Here is a 12,500-nt window from a genome sequence, read left to right on the forward strand (position 1 = left end):
GACAGACGAAGCCAAGGGAAGACCCAAGGCCGCAATGTGCGTTCAAAGAATCAGTGCTCAGTGTGTCCTGCAATTCACACCAAGTCTCGCAGCTGGCTGCGTTCTTCATCGACCCGAGAACCGAGTGATCCACCGCTTAGAGTCGTGAAAAATAGTTTGTTCAATTCAGTACAGTACAACCAGGGTTTTAGGCACGTGGCGTCTCCCTGTGTGTGGTTTCGAAGAGCGCCTTTCGGCGTGCGCTCCTCCAGTCTCGCTCTTTCGGCGGCCGCGTCTCAGCAGCTGAAAGCCTAATGGCACTCCACTCCTGCTACTCGCGCGTGTGTTTTGCGCCCACGCCTTCCTCGCTTGCCCTCGAGGTAGCTTATGCCGTTTGCGCGCACTCGAAGCCGGTTTTACCTGCCATCCAACCACCGGACCCGTGTGTCTCGTGTGCACGTTCACATCGCTCCACTAAAAATTGCAAAGAGCGACAGAGCCATGATTAGGGCTAAGCCGCTGTGGAGTCTTTAACGGCTACACGGCCACGGGCAGGGCTTCACCCCCATCGACGTGCTTCGCTTCAGTCAGCAGTAGGTTCATAGAAGGGCCTCAAACACACACACACTTTCGCATCGGCAGATCGCCGCAGCATAACCGCTGTTGATCCAACAGCCTACTTGAGACGAAAGACAAGAGCCCGGCGCGCGTACTCGCGGCAGCTCTCCAAAACCACTCGGCCAGTGCCAGGGACGGCTCCCTGCGCCGGCGCCACAACAAGTCTACTTGAGGCGGAAGACGAAGCCAGCAAGGGCCTGGCCGCAAGTGCGTTCGAATCCGGGACTACAGTCCCTCGTCTGTCCGTACTTCCTCTTTCGACGTGCGGCGCCTTCCCAAAGCGCACAAGTCCGCTAACCGCAGAACGCTTCCGACGTAGCAAAGCCGCGTTTCCTTCGGTACTTCGCAGCAACGCCGCCTTTCCCTCGGCGGCGGGCGAATAGCCTGCAGACGTCGTCGCATTAAACCGCGATCTCGACACCTCGCGCGTCACGAGCAGGAGCCGACCGGCAGCCTCCGGCCCTTTCGGACTCGGTGGCATTTGCCGCGGAGGACGGGAGAGCACTTTAGGCCACGGTTCCTTCCGTACTTGGCAGCCGCACCCTCATACCGACAGTTCCATGACCGACCGAGCGCCACACCGTTCCTTTAGTACTTGGGCGGCAACAAAGTCGGGTCGTTACTCCATACTCGCCGCAGGAAGCGACCGGCAGCCGCCAGACTTTTCAGACTCGGCAGCGTTTGCCGCGGAGGACGGGAGAGCGCTCGCACCACGGTTCCGTGTGTGTACTAAGCGGCAGCGGCATTAGCTCTCGACCGTCAGTTCCTTGACCGACCGCACGCTTCGCCGTTCCCCTCGTACTGGGCAAAGCAGCAGGTCGGGTCGTCTTACTCCCATTCCGCGCAAGAGCGCCAAAGCGGACAGAAAGCCCACCCAGTGTGCGTTACGCCGTTTCTACCCGCGGGCGCGGCCAAGCCAACCGTCCAAGGTTGCAGCCGGCGTCCACTGGGCGCAACAAATTTGGCACGGGGCGCCCCTCAAAATTCAGGCAGTCCCCGGCATGTTCGGGTATAGCCGTCCCCGCGTCCAAGCGGGGCCAGCGGCGGAAAGCGTCGGGCGCAGCGAGCTGCTTCACCCACACGGGGTAGAAACAATGGCGCTCGCCACCCTTCACAATCCGGTAATGATCCTTCCGCAGGTTCACCTACGGAAACCTTGTTACGACTTTTACTTCCTCTAAATGATCAAGTTTGGTCATCTTTCCAACAGACCGGCGCAACCGAAAGGCCGCGCCGGACATCGGTCCGAAGACCTCACTAAATCATTCAATCGGTAGTAGCGACGGGCGGTGTGTACAAAGGGCAGGGACGTAATCAACGCGAGCTTATGACTCGCGCTTACTGGGAATTCCTCGTTCAAGGGGAACAATTGCAAGCCCCTATCCCAATCACGAAAGAAGTTCCACGGGTTACCCAGTCTTTTCAGACAGGGATAAAGACACGCTGCTTCCTTCAGTGTAGCGCGCGTGCGGCCCCGGACATCTAAGGGCATCACAGACCTGTTATTGCTCTGTTTCGTGCGGCTAGGAGCCGCTTGTCCCTCTAAGAAGGTTGTAAGGTGCTGGGAACCCCGCACCTATTTAATAGGCTAGAGTCTCGTTCGTTATCGGAATTAACCAGACAAATCGCTCCACCAACTAAGAACGGCCATGCACCACCATCCACCGAATCAAGAAAGAGCTCTCAATCTGTCAATCCTCCCAGTGTCCGGGCCGGGTAAGTTTTCCCGTGTTGAGTCAAATTAAGCCGCAGGCTCCACTCCTGGTGGTGCCCTTCCGTCAATTCCTTTAAGTTTCAGCTTTGCAACCATACTTCCCCCGGAACCCAAACACTTTGGTTTCCCGGAAGCTGCCCGCCGAGTCATTTGAGTAACTCAGGCGGATCGCTGGTTGGCATCGTTTATGGTCAGAACTAGGGCGGTATCTGATCGCCTTCGAACCTCTGACTTTCGTTCTTGATCAAAGAAAACATTCTTGGCAAATGCTTTCGCAGTAGTTCGTCTTGCGACGGTCCAAGAATTTCACCTCTAGCGCCGCAATACGAATGCCCCCGTCTGTCCCTCTTAATCATTACCTCGTATTCCAAAAACCAACAGAACAGAAACGAGGTCTTGTTCTATTATTCCATGCAAGTTTATTCAGGCGACTCGCCTGCGTTGAGCACTCTAATTTTTTCAAAGTAAAAGCACCGGCCTTCTCGAGGCACACAATGAAGTGCACCAAGAAAGGACCGGCATGATGTTCAGTCCGAGCCGTCGCATCGGGTAGATGCACTACTCGTCTGGAACTGAGATCCAACTACGAGCTTTTTAACCGCAGCAGCTTTAGTATACGCTATTGGAGCTGGAATTACCGCGGCTGCTGGCACCAGACTTGCCCTCCAATTGATCCTCGTTAAAGGATTTAGAGTGTACTCATTTCAATTACGGGGCCTCAAAAGAGTCCCGTATTGTTATTTTTCGTCACTACCTCCCCGTGCCGGGAGTGGGTAATTTGCGCGCCTGCTGCCTTCCTTGGATGTGGTAGCCGTTTCTCAGGCTCCCTCTCCGGAATCGAACCCTGATTCTCCGTTACCCGTAACAACCATGGTAAGCAAGTAACCTACCATCGAAAGTTGATAAGGCAGACACTTGAAAGAAACGTCGCCGGCTCGTGGCCATGCGATCAGCACAAAGTTATCCAGAGTCACCACACAATACGGGCCGAAACCCGATCGATCTTGGTCTAATAAAAGCACCCGTCGCCCAAAGGGCTTCAGGCTCACTGCATGTATTAGCTCTAGAATTGCCACAGTTATCCAAGTAGGAAGAAACGATCTAAGGAACCATAACTGATTTAATGAGCCATTCGCGGTTTCGCCTTATTTCGGCATGTACTTAGACATGCATGGCTTAATCTTTGAGACAAGCATATGATTACTGGCAGGATCAACCAGGTAATCGTTCAACTGCGCGTCCAGCCTTTCAAGCAGGCCGGACGCCGTTTTTGCGATGCCGAGGCCACCTTCAGGCGCCCCAACACGCTTCGTTCTCGCAAAGGGTAGCACTTTGCACAGTCCGAGACGACGGCGTTCGAGCTCGCAACGGCGCCCTCCCCGCAGGGCCGGGTATCGCCACGCGGCAAGAAGCACGCAACATTCTCGATAGACCGGTTGTGTCGACTCGATCGCGGCTTGCGGTTTCTCTCGAGCCCGCAGCACTGGTGGACCGACCGACACTTGCAACGTAGCCGAGACGGCAAAGCCGCTAGGCGACGGGTCACGCCCGCGCCTTCGGCGCTTTCGTATTTGATTCGTCCGAGGACGATGCGGAACACACTTCGATATCGTGGAAAAAGCGTCGTCCGACAACCAGCCCCTAACGCATCAAGCGGATGAGGCTGCAGACGTCAGCTGTGGGATCCACGGGAGCGATACCGGGGACACGCTTGACGGGCACGAAGCCCGCCGCATATCAAACACCCAGGTCGCTTTGGGGGCGACTGCTCTCTGGGACCCCCATATAATAGCAGCGATAAGTACCCAGACCTCCATGGGGCCGTACTCGTGCCACTTTCGACGAGCGTTTGGCGAAAATCGTGCCGCCTCGTAACGCCGCGAGCAAGATTGAAAGCTTACGTCGGCAGCACAATGCCGAAGTCGTGAAAGCGCAGCGCGTCCACCGAATGCGCGAACGGCAATTTCTCGCCAATGGCCAGTACGGTTTCCTGCACAATTGCCTGTCTGTCGCCCTACGGGGCCCCCGGCCGATCGATTCGAGGCACGCTAGCACGGCCCCTTCGCCATTTCCGAGCACGAGTGCGAACAGTGCGGGCGGCGTGCTCGACGCCCCGGCTGACGTCGTTTCGGACTTTGTCTCTTCGCGTGCTCGCGGCAACGCCGCGGCCAACGACGACGTCTGCGCGGTTCTTTGCCGGTTCCCGGCGTGCTACAGTGCAGCCCTCTGCAGGGTGACACCGGCTCCGTCGTGGCCGTGCGGCGGCTTGTACGCAAAAGTTGCGTCAAAGGCGTCGCGCTCGCGCCGCCCCGGCACACGCGGTTTCGGACTTTGTCTCTTCCAGCGCTCGCGTAGTCGTGGGCACGATTGTCGACGTCGCAACGGTGCGCGGACACCGCCACGAGCACGCGCAAGACGAAAATCGCACTACGGTACAATGTCGGCCGGGGCCGTACGGCCCCTTACAGTAGCAGCGATAAGTGCCCAGACCTCCATGGGGCCGTACTCGTGCGACGCGGCGGCGTACTGCGCCGAGCCGAGCGCCAATATTTGGCTTTTGCAGGGCGGATTCGAGCTCTGGCGATCGCCGCGGTACCGCCGCTCACCGATTCAAGGCACGCTAGCGCGGCCCCTTCGCCATTTCCGAGCACGCGTGCGAACAGTGCGGGCGGCGTGCTCGACGCCCCGGCTGACGTCGTTTCGGACTTTGTCTCTTCGCGTGCTCGCGGCAACGCCGCGGCCAACGACGACGTCTGCGCGGTTCTTTGCCGGTTCCCGGCGTGCTACAGTGCAGCCCTCTGCAGGGTGACACCGGCTCCGTCGTGGCCGTGCGGCGGCTTGTACGCAAAAGTTGCGTCAAAGGCGTCGCGCTCGCGCCGCCCCGGCACACGCGGTTTCGGACTTTGTCTCTTCCAGCGCTCGCGTAGTCGTGGGCACGATTGTCGACGTCGCAACGGTGCGCGGACACCGCCACGAGCACGCGCAAGACGAAAATCGCACTACGGTACAATGTCGGCCGGGGCCGTACGGCCCCTTACAGTAGCAGCGATAAGTGCCCAGACCTCCATGGGGCCGTACTCGTGCGACGCGGCGGCGTACTGCGCCGAGCCGAGCGCCAATATTTGGCTTTTGCAGGGCGGATTCGAGCTCTGGCGATCGCCGCGGTACCGCCGCTCACCGATTCAAGGCACGCTAGCGCGGCCCCTTCGCCATTTCCGAGCACGCGTGCGAACAGTGCGGGCGGCGTGCTCGACGCCCCGGCTGACGTCGTTTCGGACTTTGTCTCTTCGCGTGCTCGCGGCAACGCCGCGGCCAACGACGACGTCTGCGCGGTTCTTTGCCGGTTCCCGGCGTGCTATAGTGCAGCCCTCTGCAGGGCGACACCGGCTCCGTCGTGTCCGTGCGGCGGCTTGTACGCAAAAGTTGCGTCAAAGGCGTCGCGCTCGCGCCGCCCCGGCACACGCGGTTTCGGACTTTGTCTCTTCCAGCGCTCGCAACCATGTCGGGGCCGACGCCGACGACTGCGTGGTGTTTCAACGATTGCCGGCGTGACACAATGCAGCTGCGTGCGGGATGCCAGCGATTCCGTCGTGTCCGTGCGGCGGCTTGTACGCAAAAGTTGTGTCAAAGGCGTCGCGCTCGCGCCGCCCCGGCACACGCGGTTTCGGACTTTGTCTCTTCCAGCGCTCGCGTAGTCGTGGGCACGATTGTCGACGTCGGAACGGTGCGCGGACACCGCCACGAGCACGCGCAAGACGAAAATCGCACTACGGTACAATGTCGGCCGGGGCCGTACGGCCCCTTACAGTAGCAGCGATAAGTGCCCAGACCTCCATGGGGCCGTACTCGTGCGACGCGGCGGCGTACTGCGCCGAGCCGAGCGCCAATATTTGGCTTTTGCAGGGCGGATTCGAGCTCTGGCTATCGCCGCGGTACCGCCGCTCACCGATTCAAGGCACGCTAGCGCGGCCCCTTCGCCATTTCCGAGCACGCGTGCGAACAGTGCGGGCGGCGTGCTCGACGCCCCGGCTGACGTCGTTTCGGACTTTGTCTCTTCGCGTGCTCGCGGCAACGCCGCGGCCAACGACGACGTCTGCGCGGTTCTTTGCCGGTTCCCGGCGTGCTATAGTGCAGCCCTCTGCAGGGCGACACCGGCTCCGTCGTGTCCGTGCGGCGGCTTGTACGCAAAAGTTGCGTCAAAGGCGTCGCGCTCGCGCCGCCCCGGCACACGCGGTTTCGGACTTTGTCTCTTCCAGCGCTCGCGTAGTCGTGGGCACGATTGTCGACGTCGGAACGGTGCGCGGACTACGCCACGAGCACGCGCAAGCCGAAAATCGCACTACGGTACAATGTCGGCCGGGGCCGTACGGCCCCTTACAGTAGCAGCGATAAGTGCCCAGACCTCCATGGGGCCGTACTCGTGCGACGCGGCGGCGTACTGCGCCGAGCCGAGCGCCAATATTTGGCTTTTGCAGGGCGGATTCGAGCTCTGGCGATCGCCGCGGTACCGCCGCTCACCGATTCAAGGCACGCTAGCGCGGCCCCTTCGCCATTTCCGAGCACGCGTGCGAACAGTGCGGGCGGCGTGCTCGACGCCCCGGCTGACGTCCTTTCGGACTTTGTCTCTTCGCGTGCTCGCGGCAACGCCGCGGCCAACGACGACGTCTGCGCGGTTCTTTGCCGGTTCCCGGCGTGCTATAGTGCAGCCCTCTGCAGGGTGACACCGGCTCCGTCGTGTCCGTGCGGCGGCTTGTACGCAAAAGTTGCGTCAAAGGCGTCGCGCTCGCGCGCCGCCCCGGCACACGCGGTTTCGGACTTTGTCTCTTCCAGCGCTCGCAACCATGTCGGGGCCGACGCCGACGACTGCGTGGTGTTTCAACGATTGCCGGCGTGACACAATGCAGCTGCGTGCGGGATGCCAGCGATTCCGTCGTGGCGGTGCGGCGGCTTGTACGCAAAAGTTGCGTCAAAGGCGTCGCGCTCGCACCGCCCCGGCACACGTGGTTTCGGACTTTGTCTCTTCGAGCGCTCGCAGCGATGTCGAGGCGATCGCTTACGTCTGCACGGTTTGCGGTGTGCTACAATGCAGCAGTCTGCCGCACTACACCTCTTGGTTGCCGAGGCCAGCACGGCAATTTACTGAAGCGAGCGCATTGCGCCCAGGCGGCAGCGGACTTTGTTGCTTCGGGAGTGCTCTTGCTGTAAAATTTGAACGGCTGCAGCTGCGCGAAGCAAGTGTACCTATTTTCACTCTCTCTCTGTCTGCCTTTGAGGCGACTGTAATTTCACTTTAAACGCAACTGGAGGCGGGAGCAACCTGATGAGAGTAGGTGGACTTCGGTACATGTAATTTAGAAATTGCTTTCAAGCTTTGAGGACATACACCTTCGCGCCATCTGCTTTCCCCGTCTCTTTGGCACTTTATAGTATGTGCTGCATGCTCTGCATTCCAAAGAAACACGCCTGTCTCTCTCCCTCTCTCACGTTCTTCTTCTTTTTGTAGCTGCTGTTGTAGAAGATGCTATGCTCTTTAATCGCTGTAACATAGAGTGCTTGCACAAGCCAACAACTTTTGCGTGTTTTTTTTTTTTTTCTCTTCCCAAGACGTTTCTGCCATTATTCACTAACTCTCGTTCTTAGTATGCAATGGAGCGTTAGCTCACGCCATCTACCTTTCTTTCTGTATTGCAAAGTCCGCAGGTTTTCCTAGTTCCGTACACAGATGGCGCCAATGCGTTTTGGCGCCAGGTTCGAACGACCTCGCTCTACTCGTGTTTGGCATTTGAATGTTTCAAAGGGGTTTGCGACAGGGGGTGGTTCTTGTGCAAGGCTGAGCTTTCCAGCTGCGTTTAAGCTATGCTAGCATGTGTGCGTATATATATATATATATATATATATATATATATATATATATATATATATATATATATATATATATAAATACACAAACACACACACACACACATGCATATATACATACACACACACGGTAATGGTAAAGATGATGAGGTAGCACTTTTTTTTTTCTTTTTTTTACAATGCCTGTGTTTCAGATGGCGATCTTTCTCCCCTCTATGTTTCCGGTTGGAAGGAGTGTGCAGCGTTTTCTATATTTATTTTGTCATTCACTTCTATGTTGCTCGTCTTCGTACATGGGGCATGCTACCTAATTCTACCGGTCGATTCGACACGTTGCGATCCGTCCCGGCCTGTGCCGTATCAAAATTTTCAGTGGGCCTTGCGGTAAATAAAAAGAAATGAAGGAAATGCGCGTAGTATATTACAATTGCACACGGGCTTGAAACGAAGCCCTCAAGGAAGGTCACCTTGAGCGGTCGCATTCAGACGGAAGTAAGCATTCCCCTGGCGCGTTTTTTTTCCGCTCGCCTGTTCCGTTTTCTACGAGGTTGCCTTGGTTGGTTTCGCGTTACAAGCAAGCTTGCACTCGGGTCTCGTTTCTACGCGACAGCGTTTCGTTAACAGCGAAAGACTGAGGCGTTGCGAATTCATCCGTGAGATAGGGAGCGTTGAGTCTGTACACAGGCTGAATTTTATAATATTGCCCACGCTGTTGCTGAGGTTACCCATGTCGGCAGGGCGCCCACAAGGCAGTAGTACAATGAAGTGAAGTGAAGGACATCGCTTCTCGGCCTTTTGGCTAAGATCAAAGTGTAGTATCTGTTCTTATCAGCTTAATATCTGATACGGGTTCTATATGGACCCACGATATTAAACCTATTTTTGGAAGTTGGCGGAGTGCTTGAAGCCTGCTTCACCTCCGCCGCAGGTCGGCCCGGTATTGCACTACCTCCGGGATCGGCCCCGCTCACTTAGGTGAGACTTCATTCAATCAAAATGAAGAGCACAAGCTCAACGCGAGCACTGACTTGACACGCACCATTCCTATACTACACGCAACGATGCCGGTTCGCGGACCACGAGAGTAATTAAACTGCCACTCCATCTGTGTGTAGCGTCGCACTTGTTGCGTCGCAAATGGGACAGCCGCTCCAGCAAATTTCTAGTTATGGGCTTCGAGAAAAATTAATGAAAGCAAAAGAAAGAACCAGAATTCCTATTTGTCCGATGTCTCTGAATGATTGTCTCCTGTAAAGAGCCACTTGGGGGGATGGGGGGTAGGATTAGCCGTGGGGTTCGCAATCAATATGAATCCCACTCAAAGCCAACACTGGATTTTGGAGTTCACTATCGCTTGGATCCGTAAACCACCGCGCCCACGCAAGCTCGCCCTGCCGCCGAAATCCGCTGCCCAAGTGGAAGAAAGATTCCCTATGAAAGAAAAATAGAGTGCCCGATTTCTGGCAACTACTGTGCAGCCTTTGTGTACACATTTTCGCAGCAGTGGGACCGAGCGCCTCGAAAACAAACTTGTCGTATGCCCGAATGTGGCGAAATATATTCAAGGGTTAAAAGGTGCCTCATCTTTCTAACCTGTATGTTACGAAGACCTGTTGCTACCTTTTCATCATGAACATCATCATCATCATCATCCTGGCTACGCCCACTGCAGGGCAAAGGCATCTCCCATGATCCTCCAAGTACCCCGGTCAGGTGCCGATTGTCGCCATGTAGTCCCTAATCTAATCTGCCCTCCTACCTTTCTGCCACCCCCTGCTACGCTTCCCTCCTCTCGGAATTCAGTCTGTAACCCTTAATGGCCACCGGTTATCTTCCCCCCAGATTGCATGCCCTGCGCATGCCCATTTGTTTTTCCTGGTTTAAACTTTGGTGTCATTAACGAGCGTTTGTTCTCGCACACCCCAATCTGCTCTATTCCGATCCCCCCGTGACGCCACACCCATCATCCTTCTTTCCAGAGCCCGTTGCGTCGCCCTCAGTTACCCTTCGGTAATCCTCAAAGCTTTTTGTTGGGACACTCGTGGCATCTTTCTCGTTTAATGAAGTCAAATTTTTTTCAGTTTTGGGGGAAAACTCAATGAGCTAGGCGCGATTGTGTCCCTGGCGCCGCTCTCAACAAGATGGCGGCGCCCATGCTTTTTGCCTGCAGGTTCGGCCCTACGCAGAACACGCCTGCCGGGCAGTGTAGCCACGTTGAAGGGGCAAAGCGTAGTGCAGTGAAGCGCTTGCTCGGGCGAAAAACGCAAATATGAGCCAAACAGGAATTTCCATTATTGGAAATTCCAGTTCAGTTTGCGCATTGCGTTCGCCTAAGGTAAAGAACACAAATGCGAGTGCCACAGCAGTCAAGTCAAAGCTTAGGATTGCGTACCATTTTTTTTTTTTTTTTCGTGCCTTTTACTCCTGGCCTGCGTGGCCCTAGCGCGCATGCACACGAAAGTAATGAAATGGTGAAAACACGAAATAATGCGGTGCGGCTGTATCATATCTATTTTGTGCGCTTTGTTCTTTGTGGACTACAGCGGTGTGCGTCATGAGAAAGTTTCGGTGCCCTTCTTGGGTGACCAGTGAAGCTATATTTAAAACCACATTGATTTGTACGGTTATTGCTACAAACTGCGTGTGGGTGTTTTTCTTTTTCGCTGCCAACGATGGGTTATCGCAACCGCGATCGGTTCTGCTGCTACGCTAGACGCGTGCTTGCCAACGGTTGGCTCTATACGCGACCCGCGACGCGTGGTCGGCACATTCAAGCAGTCAATTGCAAACCGTTCCAAGAAAAAGGATGTACTCCACTTGCCACCTAGTTCGACGATTGTACTTTCTGACCCTCGAGGAAGCGCCGCCATCCCACGTTTTCTATAATACGATAAGATTCAGAGCGACCGCGACCACTTGTCTTTGTCAATATCTCGGAAACGCTTTCTTTTTCTTTTTTTTTTTAAATCCAGATACTCAGACGCGCCCGTGTTCACGCGCACTTGCTCTCTCCGATAAGCAGGGAAGCTCGGTTGGGGTGGTGTCGGGCCTTGCGCATGCGCTGCTGAGCTCGTCGCTTCGCCGGCCGGTCGATGCTGGCGCGGTACTGGTAATGAACTTCGACGTGCATGGTGAAACGTCACTTTGTATTGCCACTGTAGACTAGCAATGCAATGTGTTTGCGAGCGATTGGATAAATGAGAAAGCGTGCACTGTCTACAGTTTATGCCCCTCTAGAGTAGTGGAAATGTTGCTCCAAGTGTTAGGTTTGTAATTTGCGCCTACGAACATGAACTAAACAAAGAAAATGGTCTGCAGCCGCCTTCGCTTCATAAAATTCCCGTACGAAGAAATTTCCGTGCGCGAATGAGAGAGCAAAAGAGAGAAACCATGCTAAGAAGAATGGCTGCCTTTTACGTGATCTCGCGCATGAAACCAGACGATGGATTAATTTTAGCCGTTCATTTTGATTTGCCGAATGTAAACCGGAACACTTTCTCCACGCGGTCTTCAGATTTGAATGGCAATCAATCACATCCTTTCTTTTTTTTTTTTTTTTTCTGTTTCTTTCTATCTGGAACCGAAAGAATTCAGAACGCCATTTCAATCTTAGATTCGATTAGATATCGTGACTGGTATGCTGAAATATCACGCCTTATCTGGTGTTAACCTTCTTGATCACGGCAATAAAAAATCGCCAGTTCCCGAACTTTAATCGCGCCGAAGATGAACCGATATGCTGGATTCTTATTGTCATGATTTTATAGAAAGCGCTGGTTCTATGGCTAGCTTTGAGGAAAAGAAAAACATCGTTCAGGAATGTATAACTCTAAACAACTAAAAAAAAAATCTGCCGGCAATTGGTACTACAACGAGAGTACTGAGAATACTGGAAAAGATGAAATCCAATCATGCTGAACTGAACTGAAATTATTTCATCAAGACATGCCCCGAAAAACGTGGCCACTTTCAATGATAATTTCAAATGTGATTTCTTTCTTTTTTTTTTTCTTTTTTACGACGGATAATAATTATCTTTCCAATGGCGGATGTGAAAATTTCAGAGCACGGCATTTTCGAAATCCCAAGGCCCCGGACGCATTCTCTCTTCTTTAAGTATTTTGGTGGTGCACACGGAGGAAAATTTCGCGCACGTAATTTATAAACTAGTAGTTGATTTTCTAGAAGAACACAAAGTGCTGACAAACGGCCAACCAGGACACAATTAAATTGGTATTACGCACGGTTTCGAAGCCGCGGTAACAAAAGGGTAACAAAGGGACGTTCATTTCGTGGTGTGGATTTCACGTCTCTCACAATAAAAAAAAAA

At 54.5% G+C, this 12,500-nt stretch overlaps 3 non-coding genes across 3 annotated transcripts in view; 1 reads left to right on the forward strand and 2 right to left on the reverse strand.

Moving 5' to 3' along the window:
* LOC140214820 (5.8S ribosomal RNA) overlaps positions 1-144 on the reverse strand; it is a 153-nt gene extending 9 nt beyond the window's left edge. The window contains exon 1 of the ribosomal RNA XR_011891749.1: positions 1-144. This exon is cut by the window's left edge and continues 9 nt beyond it. This is a non-coding gene — a ribosomal RNA (5.8S ribosomal RNA).
* A 1,575-nt stretch (positions 145-1,719) lies between these two features.
* Positions 1,720-3,534, reverse strand: LOC140214823 (small subunit ribosomal RNA). Its single transcript, XR_011891752.1, has one exon. It is a non-coding gene; the product is annotated as a small subunit ribosomal RNA (ribosomal RNA).
* A 5,415-nt stretch (positions 3,535-8,949) lies between these two features.
* LOC140214822 (U2 spliceosomal RNA) lies at positions 8,950-9,141 on the forward strand. Its single transcript, XR_011891751.1, has one exon. It is a non-coding gene; the product is annotated as a U2 spliceosomal RNA (small nuclear RNA).
* Positions 9,142-12,500: the final 3,359 nt, after the last annotated feature.

Source organism: Dermacentor andersoni, unplaced genomic scaffold (genome assembly GCF_023375885.2).
Source record: "Dermacentor andersoni unplaced genomic scaffold, qqDerAnde1_hic_scaffold ctg00000663.1, whole genome shotgun sequence".
Lineage (NCBI taxonomy): Eukaryota > Metazoa > Arthropoda > Arachnida > Ixodida > Ixodidae > Dermacentor > Dermacentor andersoni.